The 16,001-nt window shown below is 33.6% G+C and overlaps 1 long non-coding RNA gene across 1 annotated transcript; it reads left to right on the top strand.

Annotated features, from left to right (window-relative positions):
- The first annotated feature begins 10,333 nt into the window (after window positions 1-10,333).
- On the top strand, window positions 10,334-15,707 carry LOC143241903 (uncharacterized). Its single transcript, XR_013022335.1, has 3 exons — window positions 10,334-10,445; window positions 14,794-14,885; window positions 15,223-15,707. It is a non-coding gene; the product is annotated as an uncharacterized LOC143241903 (long non-coding RNA).
- Window positions 15,708-16,001: the final 294 nt, after the last annotated feature.

Raw genomic sequence — 16,001 nt, 5'->3', positions numbered from 1 at the left:
GCCAAATGTTGGTTATTTTTCTGCTGATGTCAGGAATATATGGTATGCAGGAGTATATGGTTCAGTGATTTTTGATTCGTGAGATATATTTACTTTTGTTGATTTTGCTTTCTGTCTAGGTGTGTGCGTATAATGTTTTCTACGGTTTGTGGAGGAAACTTATTGATGTTGATGAAGTATTGTTTCATTTTGTCTAATTCATAGTTAATTTTATCTCGTGAGCATAGTTTTATGGCTGTGTCTATTTGGTTTCTTGATGGTTGATGGTTTTGTGAGACAATTCTTTGAAAAAATCGTTTAAGATGTTGTTTTTGGTGTTTCTGGAAAATATAAATTTTAATTTTACCTGGGAAGTTTGGCTCTTGGATGTCAATAAAATTATCTAAGTTGTCTTCTATCTGTTGGTTGTTTCCTTGTTTTTTGTTTTCTGTAGAAAGTATCACAAGTCTCCTGGCAAGATTTTCTAAACATGTTTTGATTTCTATAGTTGAAATGTACCTAGGTGCTATTGCAGAAGTTGAGTCCTTTGGGACTCAGCACATGAAACAAAACAAAACTCAACATACTAAGAAACCAAATAAACACAGCCATAAAACTATGCTCACCAGATAAAATTAACTATGAATTAGACAAAATAAAACAATACTTCATCAACATCAATAAGTTTCCTCCACAAGCCGTAGAAAACATTACACGCACACACCGAGACAGAAAGCAAAATCAACCAACAAAAGTAAATATATCTCACGAATCAAAAATCACGAAACCATATACTGCTGCATACCATATATTCCTGACATTAGCAGAAAAATAACCAACATTTGGCAAAAAACTATCAACGAAATATGACATTCCAGTTGATACCAAATTTATTCAAAACCAGGCACAAAACTGAGATCTATACTATGTAAAACTACACTGACAAACACCACACCAACATTATTTATAAAATACAATGTGATAACTGCCACGACGTCTATATTGGAGAAACAAGTAGAAAATGGGAACCAGATTCAAAGGGACATAAAAGTCACCTTCACACGTTTTCGAACACTGCAAGTCAAATAAACACAACATAACCATAGAAAACACTCAAATACTAAATAAAGAAACAAACATAAACAAACGCAAAATTAAAGAAGCCTTACTTATACAACAACTTAAACCCAAAATAAACCAATATAAAGGAACGCCTTTATAGCTATATTATATAATAAAATAAATAAAATTATATATTCAAACATCTAACACCGCCCTTTACATTCCGACATTCAGTTACACAACCCCTTCCAAACATGTGGTCAGCTTCCGGTCAGTTACCTCTTTCTTTGTGAACCTGACGATGACCGAAGAAGGTCGAAACGTTTTCGCTCTTCCATGTAAAATATATTCTCAACCCAATCGAGCCATTTTGCACATGTAGTTATGATGATTGTTACGAGAGAAAAAAAAAAAATTCGTATATAGAGAATATAAATTCTTTTGATAATTATCAAAATTTTGTAATCAGTCAAGTAGACTAGTATATGGGAATAACATGTTAAGAAAAATTTAGTGTTTAGTAAACATCAAAGATATCACACACTGTAAAGAACAACATGGAAATGAAATCCAAAGAGCTATTGAAGTGAGTGTAAAATCTTCCAAATAAACAATTTATTCATGTCTTATCTGAATGAGGTTAAACGTTTTATAAACTTAAGAAACACCGAGATAAATTAATTCAGTCAGTATTTATTAGACGATTAGGTGTGACAGCATTATTACAGCTAATTATCTGATTGATAGTTGTACAGAAATATTTGTTCATGTTGATTACTGAATAAAGAAATAGAAGTGAGTGAGTACAAGTGAATTTGTAATAAAATATTACATAACAACTATGCATTTCAAAAAAATTATAAATAATTTAATTATGGGTTCAAAGCCAGGGTGTTTTTTAAAGTAATTATGACAATAAAAGTACTTTTTGCGTTTATTTCTTTTGTATGCAGTAAGATTTTACAGCTTCTTTGAAGGGAAGAGAAAAATCTGAAGGAATATTACGTGTTTAAGTACAAATTATTCAAAGAATAGTCAATGAACTCCGATGCATGGAGGATGTTGGATGAGCGGTTGCTTATGCTAACAGTAATATTTAGCTGAGTTAATAAAACTACAACACATAACCACGATTTTGTGTTAAGATATCTAAAAGGAGAAAACTGACAGAACCAGAATGTGTAATATTTATAATGAAGATTACACTGAAACCAGAAAATAACCAGTATAGTGATTATTTTATCACAGTTATTAGGGTGATAACCGTGATTTACTTTAACCATTGACTTGTGAAATACTCGCAATCACTGTAGAGCACGTGGCAAAATATCAAATGACAATTACTGTATCTTTGGTTTTAATAGTTTAGAAACGAAATTTATGGTATATTGATAATGATACAAAATACAGTTAAATTTGAACTCAACATCAAAGTAAACTATCATTAACTGATTACTACTTGGTCCTAGTTATTTAAGAGATTGTGATATAAGTAAAATAGTTTTGTTGTAGAGATTGGCTTTAGTTTTAAGAAAGGAGGTTTTAGGGTTGTTTAAGAGTTCTTCTGGTTTATATGAATTTTACTTCAAAGGTTTTCATCGTTTCTTTGTATTAGTTTCTTGTCAAAAACACCTTTGATGTGATAAAATGAAATCAAAATTGGCGACTAAAGTGTTAGCTACACTTAAAGCGTTGATAAGAATTTTACAGCAAATATCCATTCACTGGTTAACCAGTTTCTGTTCAGTTTAGAGTATTATGATGAATAAAACAACAACAACAAAACATCAATGCGTAGCTTATTTAACTGAATATTTAATGTACATTCTTATCAATACTGTCAGTGTAGCTACCAGTTTGGCCTTCAGTTTTTATTTTATTCTTTCAAGCTAAGTTAAAAGACTTGATAGTTATTTTAGGTTTGTCAGAAAACCGGGAGGTTCTCAAAAATGAATGATTTTGTATTCGCCCCCTTTTCTGGCTTTCAGTAATTTTGATGGGTTTATGGTTGTTTCTCTGATAAGTTGATTTGTCGTGGTTCAGGCGTGAAGAAAAACTATAAAAGGAGAGTTGTCTTCTTGATGGTGATTTGACAAGGGGTGTTTTAAAACTTTCTGCCTGAAATCGATAAACCGATCACGAGCAGCAGATCCAAACAGCAGAGACCCGTCTCATGTAGACCAGCGCATCACGTCCCAAAGAAGACACAAAGCCAGAACTTGAGTTTATTGCATCACAAAGGTCAGTTACATATTACAATTTTACATACAATTATATGCATGGTAATTAACTTTATACTTAACAGAAATTTACAACATATTTTGTTTATAGAGTTCATAGATACAAAACATAAATTATAAAATTACTAAACATTGAATATATTGGTAAAATAGAGAACATAACCTCACATTGAATAATATAAACAAGATACACATGATTATTAATGAATATATTTGGTCCATTGTTTCTTATGGCCATTAAACTGATAAAAGAGGGAGGTAGAGCCACAAGGTAAAACTCTCAAGTTGGTTGTTTTAGTGAGTGCTTGTTTTGTGACTAATGTGATTTAAGGGAGGAAAAAACTTGGTCCATGAGGCGGCGGGTGTTTGTGCAACATTGAATAGGTTATTTCGGGTTTTGGTCTTATTTTAGTATAATGACGTTGAATTTCTTGTTTTCTATAAGTAAGAGCCGATTGTATAGACGTGAATTCGGTAGGCAATTCGTACTGCTTTTAGTTGGGTAGACTCAAGTGGCACAGCGCAATGTCTGCGAACTTACAATGGCAGAAACTATAGTGGGCAAAGCACAGATAACCCCTCGTGTAGCTTTGTATTTAATAACAACAACAACCTCAAGCCAAGTTTTACAAAGATGTGAGGCATGTTGTATGTTACTGGACATTCGTATTCCACAACAGATTTTATATAGGCATTTTATATTATCATCATCGAAACCCGGTTTTTAGCGTTGTAAGTCAGCAAACATACCGCTGAGACACTGGGGGTAAAGGTAAATAGACAATCCACTGCAATTTTTTAATATGTACTGTTTTTATAATAGAAAAGGTAGATTGACAAAATACTGCACTTTCTTGGAATGTTCTGTTTTATAACACAAAAGGTAGATAAACAAAATACCGCACTTTCTTGAAAAGTTAGCTAGACATAGTATTGCATTTTCCTGGAATGTCATTTTTATAATACAGAAATATAAATAAATACTACACTTCTCTCAAAATATTGTATTCTGTAATTTTGAATAATTTTGGCTTCTTTTAACTACGAAAGAAAATTACATTAATTAACAAACGAATATATACTGACCAAATAGGAAAGGAATTCAGATTAATTTTTTTTATTCTTTATAGCAGGGCGTAGATATTTTACACCCAAATGGGTGGAATACATTTTTTCAACCACTTACGTAGACTTCAATTTACAAATTGGTAATCTCTGATTACGTTAACCTGAAAGCTGTAAACATGCAGTCACAGAGTAATCTTGTTGCCTGGCCCGGCATGGCCTAGCGTAAAGCGCGGTGACCGCTGTAATCCGAGGGTCGCGGGTTCGCGCCCGCGTCGCGTTAAACATGCTCGCCCTCCCAGCCGTGGGGTGTATAATGTGACGGTCAATCCCACTATTCGTTGGTAAAAGAGTAGCCCAAGAGTTGGCGGTGGGTGGTGATGACTAGCTGCCTCTAGTCTTACACTGCAAAATTAGGGACGGCTAGCACAGATAGCCTCAGAAGCTTTGTGCGAAATTCCAAAACAAACAAACAAACAAAATCTTGTTGCCACGATACTTGCATGTATACTTAGACCTGACTGACTGATACACTACGGGAACTATCGCTTAGAAGCACGCCTATGTTGAAGATGTACATTTGGCTACTGAAAAGCTACGCCTAGGGCCTAATTATGTAATTCGATTGGTAAAAACACGAGAATCACAAGAACAAACACACAATTTGTAGGCCTGTGACAGAATAAAACAATTCAACAAACCAAACTGTAGGGGTGATGATTGTATGCAATATATTCTCAACTAAAATGAAGGGGAGATGTATAATCTCCATCCACCCCAGGATCTACGCAGCTGTTCCATAGTTTACAATATCAGAGTGAATCCGTAAGGTTAAGTTTTATTGATTTTGTACAGATGTACGAAGACAGACCACGATATCTACAATACTAAAGTCTATAACATCCACATTGGTAAGACCTACTTGTGATTAGTGTTGTGTTACCTCAGCTGCATAATATTAAAAAAAGGGAAATACGATAAACACAACACTTTATTACTACTAAAATACATGTAAAATGATAATAAATACACGTGATTTTAACATAAGGATATACTGTTAGTGCAATCAGTACAAACATTTTAAATAATTAAAACCACAAAGTCGTTTATTTTAAGAAGTTTAAGAAAGCCTTCTTCTTGTAGCCCATGCTAGATGTAGAGCAACAAACAGTTAATTGAGTATATCCAACACAGGTTAAGGAACCGTGTCATCTGAAGCATGTGCTATACTAGTAACTGCAAACAATGAGAGTTTTCCAGGCTAGTAAGCAAGCAGACACCTAAGGAACTTGATAAGGAAAACATTAACAATGAGAGACGTCTGTTTTAACCACTAGAGGAACCGGTAGACTACTGTTACAGCTTTAGTTCGAAGTTACGTGTGTCTTGACCGCTAGGTGAGGAACAAGGTAAGCTACTTTTACAACTTCAGTTTGAATTTACATCTATCTTAACCACTAGGAGGAACCAGGTAATCTTATTGTTAGAACTTTATTTAGAAGTTACGTCTGTCTTAACAATTAGGAGGAACTAAGTTATTGTTGTTAGAACTTTAGTCAGAAGTTACGTCTTTCTTAACCATTAGGAGAAACCAAGTTAGCTATTCACTTGATGTATCAGATTAAGTTTAAGAAAGCCTCTTCTCTTGTAGCCCATAGCTAGATGTAGAGCAACAAACAGTTAATTGAGTATATCCAACACAGGTTAAGGAACCGTGTCATCTGGAGCATGTGCTCTACTAGTAACTGCAAATAATGAGAGTTTTCCAGGCTAGTAAGCAAGCAGACACCTAAGTAACTTGATAAGGAAAGCATTATGAGAGACGTCTGTTTTAACCACTAGGAGGAACCTGGTAGATTACTGTTACAGCTTTTAGTTCGAAAGTTACGTCTGTCTTGACCGCTAAGAGGAACAAGGTAAGCTACTTTTACAACTTTAGTTTGAATTTACATCTATCTTAACCACTAGGAGGAACCAGGTAATCTATTGTTAGAACTTTATTTAGAAGTTACGTCTGTCTTAACAATTAGAGGAACTAAGTTAGCTATTGTTAGAACTTTAGTCAGAAGTAAAGCCCTTTCTTAACCATTAGGGAAGCCAAGTTAGTTATTCACTTGATGTATCAGATTAAGTTTAAGAAAGCCTTCTTCTTGTAGCCCATGCTAGATGTAGAGCAACAAACAGTTAGTTGAGTATATCCAACACAGGTTAAGGAACCGTGTCATCTGAAGCATGTGCTCTACTAGTCACTGCAAATAATGAGAGTTTTCCAGGCTAGTAAAGCAAGTAGACACCTAAGGAACTTGATAAGGAAAGCATTAACAATGAGAGACGTCTGTTTTAACCACTAGGAGGAACCGGTAGTCTACTGTTACAGCTTTCTTTAGTCGAAGTTACGTGTGTCTTGACCGCTAAGAGGAACAAGGTAAGCTACTTTTACAACTTTAGTTTGAATTTACATCTATCTTAACCACTAGGAGGAACCAGGTAATCTATTGTTAGAACTTTATTTAGAAGTTACGTCTGTCTTAACAATTAGGAGGAACTAAGTTAGCTGTTGTTAGAACTTTAGTCAGAAGTTACGTCTTTCTTAACCATTAGGAGAAACCAAGTTAGCTATTCACTTGATGTATCAGATTAAGTTTAAGAAAGCCTTCTTCTTGTAGCCCATGCTAGATGTAGAGCAACAAACAGTTAATTGAGTATATCCAACACAGGTTAAGGAACCGTGTCATCTGAAGCATGTGCTCTACTAGTAACTGCAAACAATGAGAGTTTTCCAGGCTAGTAAGCAAGCAGACACCTAAGGAACTTGATAAGGAAAACATTAACAATGAGAGACGTCTGTTTTAACCACTAGGAGGAACCGCGTAGACTACTGTTACAGCTTTAGTTCTGAAGTTACGTGTGTCTTGACCGCTAAGAGGAACAAGGTAAGCTACTTTTACAACTTCAGTTTGAATTTACATCTATCTTAACCACTAGGAGGAACCAGGTAATTTATTGTTAGAACTTTATTTAGAAGTTACGTCTGTCTTAACAATTAGGAGGAACTAAGTTAGCTGTTGTTAGAACTTTAGTCAGAAGTTACGTCTTTCTTAACCATTAGGAGAAACCAAGTTAGCTATTCACTTGATGTATCAGATTAAGTTTAAGAAAGCCTTCTTCTTGTAGCCCATGCTAGATGTAGAGCAACAAACAGTTAATTGAGTATATCCAACACAGGTTAAGGAACCGTGTCATCTGAAGCATGTGCTCTACTAGTCACTGCAAATAATGAGAGTTTTCCAGGCTAGTAAGCAAGCAGACACCTAAGTAACTTGATAAGGAAAGCATTAACAATGAGAGACGTCTGTTTTAACCACTAGGAGGAACCGGGTAGACTACTGTTACAGCTTTAGTTCGAAGTTACGTGTGTCTTGACCGCTAAGAGGAACAAGGTAAGCTACTTTTACAACTTCAGTTTGAATTTACATCTATCTTAACCACTAGGAGGAACCAGGTAATTTATTGTTAGAACTTTATTTAGAAGTTACGTCTGTCTTAACAATTAGGAGGAACTAAGTTAGCTGTTGTTAGAACTTTAGTCAGAAGTTACGTCTTTCTTAACCATTAGGAGAAACCAAGTTAGCTATTCACTTGATGTATCAGATTAAGTTTAAGAAAGCCTTCTTCTTGTAGCCCATGCTAGATGTAGAGCAACAAACAGTTAATTGAGTATATCCAACACAGGTTAAGGAACCGTGTCATCTGAAGCATGTGCTCTACTAGTCACTGCAAATAATGAGAGTTTTCCAGGCTAGTAAGCAAGTAGACACCTAAGGAACTTGATAAGGAAAGCATTAACAATGAGAGACGTCTGTTTTAACCACTAGGAGGAACCTGGTAGACTACTGTTACAGCTTTAGTTCGAAGTTACGTACTGTCTTGACCGCTAAGAGGAACAAGGTAAGCTACTTTTACAACTTTAGTTTGAATTTACATCTATCTTAACCACTAGGAGGAAATAGGTAATCTATTGTTAGAACTTTATTTAGAAGTTACGTCTGTCTTAACAATTAGGAGGAACTAAGTTAGCTGTTGTTAGAACTTTAGTCAGAAGTTACGTCTTTCTTAACCATTAGGAGAAACCAAGTTAGCTATTCACTTGATGTATCAGATTAAGTTTAAGAAAGCCTTCTTCTTGTAGCCCATGCTAGATGTAGAGCAACAAACAGTTAATTGAGTATATCCAACACAGGTTAAGGAACCGTGTCATCTGAAGCATGTGCTCTACTAGTCACTGCAAATAATGAGAGTTTTCCAGGCTAGTAAGCAAGCAGACACCTAAGGAACTTGATAAGGAAAACATTAACAATGAGAGACGTCTGTTTTAACCACTAGGAGGAACCGTGTAGACTACTGATACAGCTTTAGTTCGAAGTTACGTGTGTCTTGACCGCTAAGAGGAACAAGGTAAGCTACTTTACAACTTCAGTTTGAATTTACATCTATCTTAACCACTAGGAGGAACCAGGTAATTTATTGTTAGAACTTTATTTAGAAGTTACGTCTGTCTTAACAATTAGGAGGAACTAAGTTAGCTGTTGTTAGAACTTTAGTCAGAAGTTACGTCTTTCTTAACCATTAGGAAAAACCAAGTTAGCTATTCACTTGATGTATCAGATTAAGTTTAAGAAAGCCTTCTTCTTCAGCAGCCCATGCTAGATGTAGAGCAACAAACAGTTAATTGAGTATATCCAACACAGGTTAAGGAACCGTGTCATCTGAAGCATGTGCTCTACTAGTCACTGCAAATAATGAGAGTTTTCCAGGCTAGTAAGCAAGTAGACACCTAAGGAACTTGATAAGGAAAGCATTAACAATGAGAGACGTCTGTTTTAACCACTAGGGAGGAACCTGGTAGACTACTGTTACAGCTTTAGTTCGAAGTTACGTCTGTCTTAACCACTAGGAGGAACCAAGTTAGCTATTGTTAGAACTTTAGTCAAAAAGTTACATCTTTCTTAACGACTAAAATGAATCAAGTTAGCTATTGTTAGAACTTTAGTTACAGAATAATCCGTTGAAACATCAACAGTTATACTATTAAAACAGTTTTATTATAAACCTTTGTAAGTGCTGTTTTCAAGCGTAGTTTACGTTATTATAGATAAGCACTGACAAACATAATCCATCTGGTTTACGTGTTATAAAGGAACGATATCAAAATTCAAAAAATAACTATTTAATGTGTTTATATACATGAACCTTCCTGTTAGTGTATAGGTATATCATATTAAACATGAAAAGGACTTTCGTTACAACAGTCTCTTCACTTCAACATAATATCAACAATCCAACACAACTTTTACACTCCATTGATTTTAGCCATCCATGTAGAATGCAGACTCTGGACTCCATAAGTATTTATATTTTAAGCAAAAGCTGTTAAAACAAAGAAATGAAACAGTTTTAATAAAAATAATACAGTCACACACACACACATATATATATATACACACGTACAAAATAATACACTAAAATATATATATATATATATATATATACACATTACAAAAAACAAAGCATGTTTTCGTGTTCTCCATACTGAGGTGTTTTTTTATTAATTTTGTGAGATAACAGCTGCTAGCAAACTGAGAAATTCGTCCCTAAAATCTAAAGATGTCTTTGATGTAAAGGAATGTATCGTGTATTAGGGTTAGCGAGCCTAGAAGATCACTTCCTGATATAGGTTAAATAACGTTCGTTATCACCTTTATTATTTATGTAAAATATTTTCCTAATTTTACAAAACTGATCCTCCTGATTTCTAGCAGCAGACGTAAAATAACGAAAGACCAAAAGTTAAGAGTCATTCTGGATCGCGTTAAAACACACTATAAAGAATCTCACTGAATCTAGTCTTGTTTTCAGAGATTCAGACTTGTTATAGTTTGGCCTATATAGCCCTATGATATTTAGGTTACGTACCTTTGGCAAGAAGCGTTAACAAGGAAATTAAATAAAATATTGCCATGATGCTCCTCGTTCTGGTTTCTTGTGTCAATATTCCTCCAGTGTAAAGTAGGTGTTGAGATTCTTGAACGTTACCACAGGGTAAGTGAGAAAACCATATACCTAGTCCTTCAGTATTACTACAGTAACAACAGAATGTTTATACCTAGTCCTCAGTGCTGCTACAATAACAATATAACGTATATACTTAGTCCTTCAGTGTTACTACAATAACAATATAACGTGTATAACTAGCCTTTCAGTGTTACTACTATAACAACAGAATGTATGTACCTAATCCTTCAGTGTTAGTATAATAACAACATAGTGTATATACCTAATCCTTCAGTACTACTGTGGTAAAACGTGATGTGTACCTAGTCCTTCAATGGTACCACAGTTACGACAGAGTATTATATATACACACACATCTAATCTTTCAGTGGCACTACAATAATAACAGAATGTATATGCCTATTTCACCAGTGGTATGAAAAATAATAGAGATTTCCTCAAAACTCTTTAACAGAACATTTGGGCTACCTTTAAAACAGACTTATTTTTTTCACAGCCTTCCTTTTCCAAAGTTAAAATTGATAATCAACAGAAGGGGATTTTTCACGTTTATTAGAAAAGTCAAAATTTTCCTATTTGTTCATATTATTATTTTACAAGTCTATATGAACTGTTTCTTTCAATAAAATAAAAAACCAAAACAGACAACTATACCAAAACTTATCTAAAAGTTGATTATTTTCATTGAAAGTTGATCTCCGTGGTTACAACTAGATAATAGATGTGATGTTGTTCTGAGGGTTTGCATGTGTACAACGACGTGTTTACACCAAATCTGAGAAACAAAGAAATTTGGGTCAGTACATAATTACAAGACACAAAGCTTTATTTAAAACACTGTTTTAGTCGTATTTATTGTATTTGAAAAGGCTGCTTCTTTACTGGTAGAGTTTTATTACATGTTCACTGAGGGTTGTGTCTTACTCTGGACATATTTAACTATTACTGTGCATTAGAAAAAACCAACGTATAAATAATTAAAAAGCATAATTTAAAATTATGTTTGATCAGATTAAGTACTTACACTGATGACAAGTTTGATGAGATCCAGTACTTACACTGATGACAAGTTTGGTGAGATCTCCAGTACTTACACTGATGACAAGTTTGATCAGATTAAGTACTTACACTGATGACAAGTTTGGTGAGATCTCCAGTACTTACACTGATGACAAGTTTGATCAGATTAAGTACTTACAGTGATGACAAGTTTGATGAGATCCAGTACTTACACTGATGACAAGTTTGGTGAGATCTCCAGTACTTACACTGATGACAAGTTTGATCAGATTAAGTACACACTGATGAGAAGTTTGTGAGATCTCCAGTACTTACACTGATGACAAGTTTGATCAGATCCACTACTTACACTGCTGATCTCGGTAACACAGTGATCTAACGAAATAGAAATAACTTTGTTTATATCATTATGTAGAATGATATGGCTTTACCATCTTTACAAAATAATCCAAAACACACATCTGACAATATAAAATATCACAAGTATTTTGTTCAAATGTTGCTTATTTCATTACCAACAGTTAATTTTAACATGGTAACAAAACTAACATGCTAGCCAGCCATGGTAACAAAACTAATGTTTTAATCAACGTTTATTGTGATCCAAATCAGATATGATGATTGGACTTATGCTCTGAAACTGATCATCTGAGCTCACACTATATCCACTAGATTTGCATAAGCTTCTCTCACTTGCCTCTTTTAAAGTCAATCACAGAATTTAAAGTATTTCAAATTGTTTCTGAACAATGTCCAGACCTCAGTAAAGAAATATTGATGTTTTACCACTTGAAAAACCATCAGATGAATGAAAACTGGCTGATCAGAGCAGGTTAATACAAATTGGTTACATGTACCATTAGCATGAATGTAGCACTATATCCAAACCAATATTACACATCTGGAGAGCTTCATTCAAAACACAAACAGATGACCAGTATCTGCCAATTTAGGTCACCCACAACTAAAACTATTACCAGAGAACCAGTCTTAACAATGCCATCCGTTTACCAGACATAGCGGAAACTGGATAATGTGTCCATGTACAGACGGTTAGAGCCAGACTTTATGTGGTAAACTGAATGATGTATCAGTTCTGGATGGTTACACACTCAGTGAGGTGTATTCTCATCACAAAATGACACAAGATATGTAGAGATAGTTTGTGGGCTAATTTGAAATAGTTATTACATTGACCATAATTTAATAGGAGATGATGTACATACTATGTACAGCTGTCAATGTACCCCCACTTAATTCACATTAAGACATCTTAAGATGTCTTAGGTATCATCATAGGTTATAATGGCTATAAACTTTATAATGTTTAGGTACATTTGTATAAACAAATAATGGCTATAAACTTTATAATTTTTATGTACATTTATATAAACAAATAATGGCTATAAACTTTATAATGTTTATGTACAGTTATAAAAGAAATAATGGCTATAAACTTTATAATGTTTATAACACAGTTATAAAAAGAAATAATGGCTATAAACTTTATAATGTTTATGTACAGTTATAAAAGAAATAATGGCTATAAACTTTATAATGTTTATGTACAGTTTTATAAACCAATAATTTTTTAAAAATACATTTTGATATATATCTCTGCTGTGTTAGTACTTTATTGTGTTTTAATGTAATTACTAATGTTTTGGTCTGTTAATTTTATAGATATAATAAACTGTTATCAGTCCCATATCACTGTGTTGTTTTATAAATGTATCTATTGTTGAAGGAGTTATTCATACAAAGCTTTTAGTTGAATTTTATTCAGTTTGTTTAAAGTTAGGCACAAAACTAAACAATGAGATATGTTTGCTCTTCCTACCATGGGTATCTAAAACCAGTTTCTAGCAATGTAAGTCGAACACATACTGCTGTGAATTTTATTCAGTGATTTGGAAAGTTACAATATGTCATCATTCTAATAACATTCAATTATTAATACTTTAAACAGCAGGCATAATTCATGTTGTGGTTCCAGAAGATAAACAATCTTTAAAACCTGAGAAATAAAAAATAAACACACATGTACACAGAAAGTGAAGCCATTTTATATCAATACAAACCAAAGCTAAAACTACTGTAAGAAACGTACTAGAGAATAGTGAGTGTTTAATTTCAAATAATGAAAAGTTACTTATCTATAAATTCAAATATTGAATTACACCATTAAAAGGACTGAAAACAAACCAGATTCATATGAAACAGTTGTCATAAACAAACACTGTCTTTTCACTTTACCAATACTGAAGTAAAAATGATTAACACTTGACAATATAATTATGAAGAATTTAACAATCATTAAGTCATGAAATAATCCAAATAATAACACAACACTAAGCAGTCTTGCTTATCCAGAAATCAGCCCTTCTTCAATAAAATTATTATCAACAATTTTTAACACTATATACAAACACTGTTCTTAGTTCATATCCTAAGTCTTCTTATATAGTCTACACCAACATTTGTTCTCCTCTCTTCCCTCATGAATTATATTATTGGATAATGATGTTATTGTGCAGTAAAGGCCCTCTCTCTACCAATAGGAGAGTGATGTCAATTCCATGTTTGCTAGCTCCATCTGTACTCATAAATCTTCATTATTGATGAGAAAAGAAGTCGTAAGTTCCTAAAACAAAGTATACACATCAGGAAACTTGTGAGTGAAGTGGCTATTTAATAGGTGGAACAGGGTACAGATGGTCTACTATGAGGTACATCGCTCTTAATACATTATAATCTGTAAAGCAGATTCACTGGATAGATGTTCATGAGGTCGAGTGTTTAAAATAAATAGTTAAAGATCTGGTACTTACTCTATTATTGATATATAAAACCACCATGAAATTGTCAGAATGGATAATAATCAAACCATCCACTAACATTGGTGCAAAGAAATGTAAACATCTCCGTTTGATAGAATAAAGGTCGAGCACACTGATGTGGAGGAATTGCTTATGCTGCTCCAGATGTCTGAGGTGAGATAGCTATTCAGAGATGTACCACAACCAGAAAGATAAGCATCTGTGAAGAGATGTAGGTCTGGTTTTAATTGATTGTGATTTATGACATAAAAACTACTTCATAAGTAGCTGAAGCCTCAAATATTGATCAACATTGGGAATAGAACCCTGGATTTTAGTGTTATAAGTCCATAAACTTAAAATTGATCCATCGATAACCCAACAGTAGAAAAAACTAAAATAAATAGTATACTGTCTGCATGTAAAATATAAGTAACTTTTACACTTGAAACTGGTTAATGTCGTCCTTGTGTACAGTGAGCTTATAATATAAATCAGTCAGTTATGAAGTTAACTGGAAATTCTTTGTTTTCCAGAACGAGAGTTTAGGTGGGAGTTGCCTGAAAGCTAGTGTCATACAAATACTTAAGAAAGATGCTAACAGAAGATAAAATCTTTCTCTGAAATGGTATGTATCTGATTGAAACAAATTTTATGTAAGAAAATGTTAACTTTCCAAAATCAGATCTGTGGTGACTAACCAGCAGGAGATAATACAAGGGGTGGGGGGTTCCATCTTCTCCTTTACATTTGATGATGTGTTAAAATCTTCCTTTTTTGTACTTTTATGTTTTGCATGTTGTTTGTTAGTGTTTCCTTTATTATATAGTTGTTAATTAACTAAAGTTTCAAAATTCTCTAGATGAAATTGAATCTTGAATTTCATATGAATTTTAATACCCTTTCACTGAGGAAAATTTTCAAAACATTCTCAATGGGGCTGAATTTTCTTCCTTTTATTTTAGGTTGATCCACTTCTAATCTGTCTTATACTGAAATTATTTCTATTTTGAGAGTCATGTCTATGATGGAAGTCTCTATACCTTTGACTCATACTTACTTTCACACGTTACTGAGTATGATTGAATTAATGAAGATTTCTGTAGGTTCACTGAAATTCTCTACAGAATGGAACATAGCTGTGAAATGATGTCCACATAATGAGAGAAGATACAGAATGGAACACAGCTGTGAAATGATATACACATAATGAGAGAAGATACAGAATGGAATATAGCTGTGAAATGATGTCCACATAATGAGAGAAGATACAGAATGGAACACAGCTGTGAAATCATGTACACATAATGAGAGGATGGCTGAATACTGTCCTCAAGAGGAAACAAAGTTGACAAAGCCTTAAGTTGTAGATGGAAATAAATAAACAAGCTAAATTTTCCATTGAAAATGGGAGATGAAAGAGATTAAAACCATAGGAAGTGAAGTTGTAGGCTGCATGAATGAAAATCACTAATATATGAAAATAAGCTGTTACGTCATCAACATGTAACTACTTTACCTAGCCATTGTTGAGATTTGACTTATGTGAGGTAGTTCTTCTCTCACAATAGAGACAGAAATAGTAATACAAGCTTGTAAGTTCATAAGCTTAAAAATATAAGTCAAAAACCAAAGTAAATCTCTATCATTTAAAATGCATCTTTCGAATGCAGAACTATATAGGAGCTAACAATTTGGTAGGTGGTGTCCACTCTAACTGTTAGAAAGCAAATGTATCATCCCA

This window comes from Tachypleus tridentatus, unplaced genomic scaffold (assembly GCF_004210375.1).
Source record: "Tachypleus tridentatus isolate NWPU-2018 unplaced genomic scaffold, ASM421037v1 Hic_cluster_1, whole genome shotgun sequence".
Classification (NCBI taxonomy): domain Eukaryota; kingdom Metazoa; phylum Arthropoda; class Merostomata; order Xiphosura; family Limulidae; genus Tachypleus; species Tachypleus tridentatus.
The sequence above is the reverse complement of the archived record's forward strand: the minus strand, read 5'-3'. Positions and strand labels throughout refer to the sequence as shown.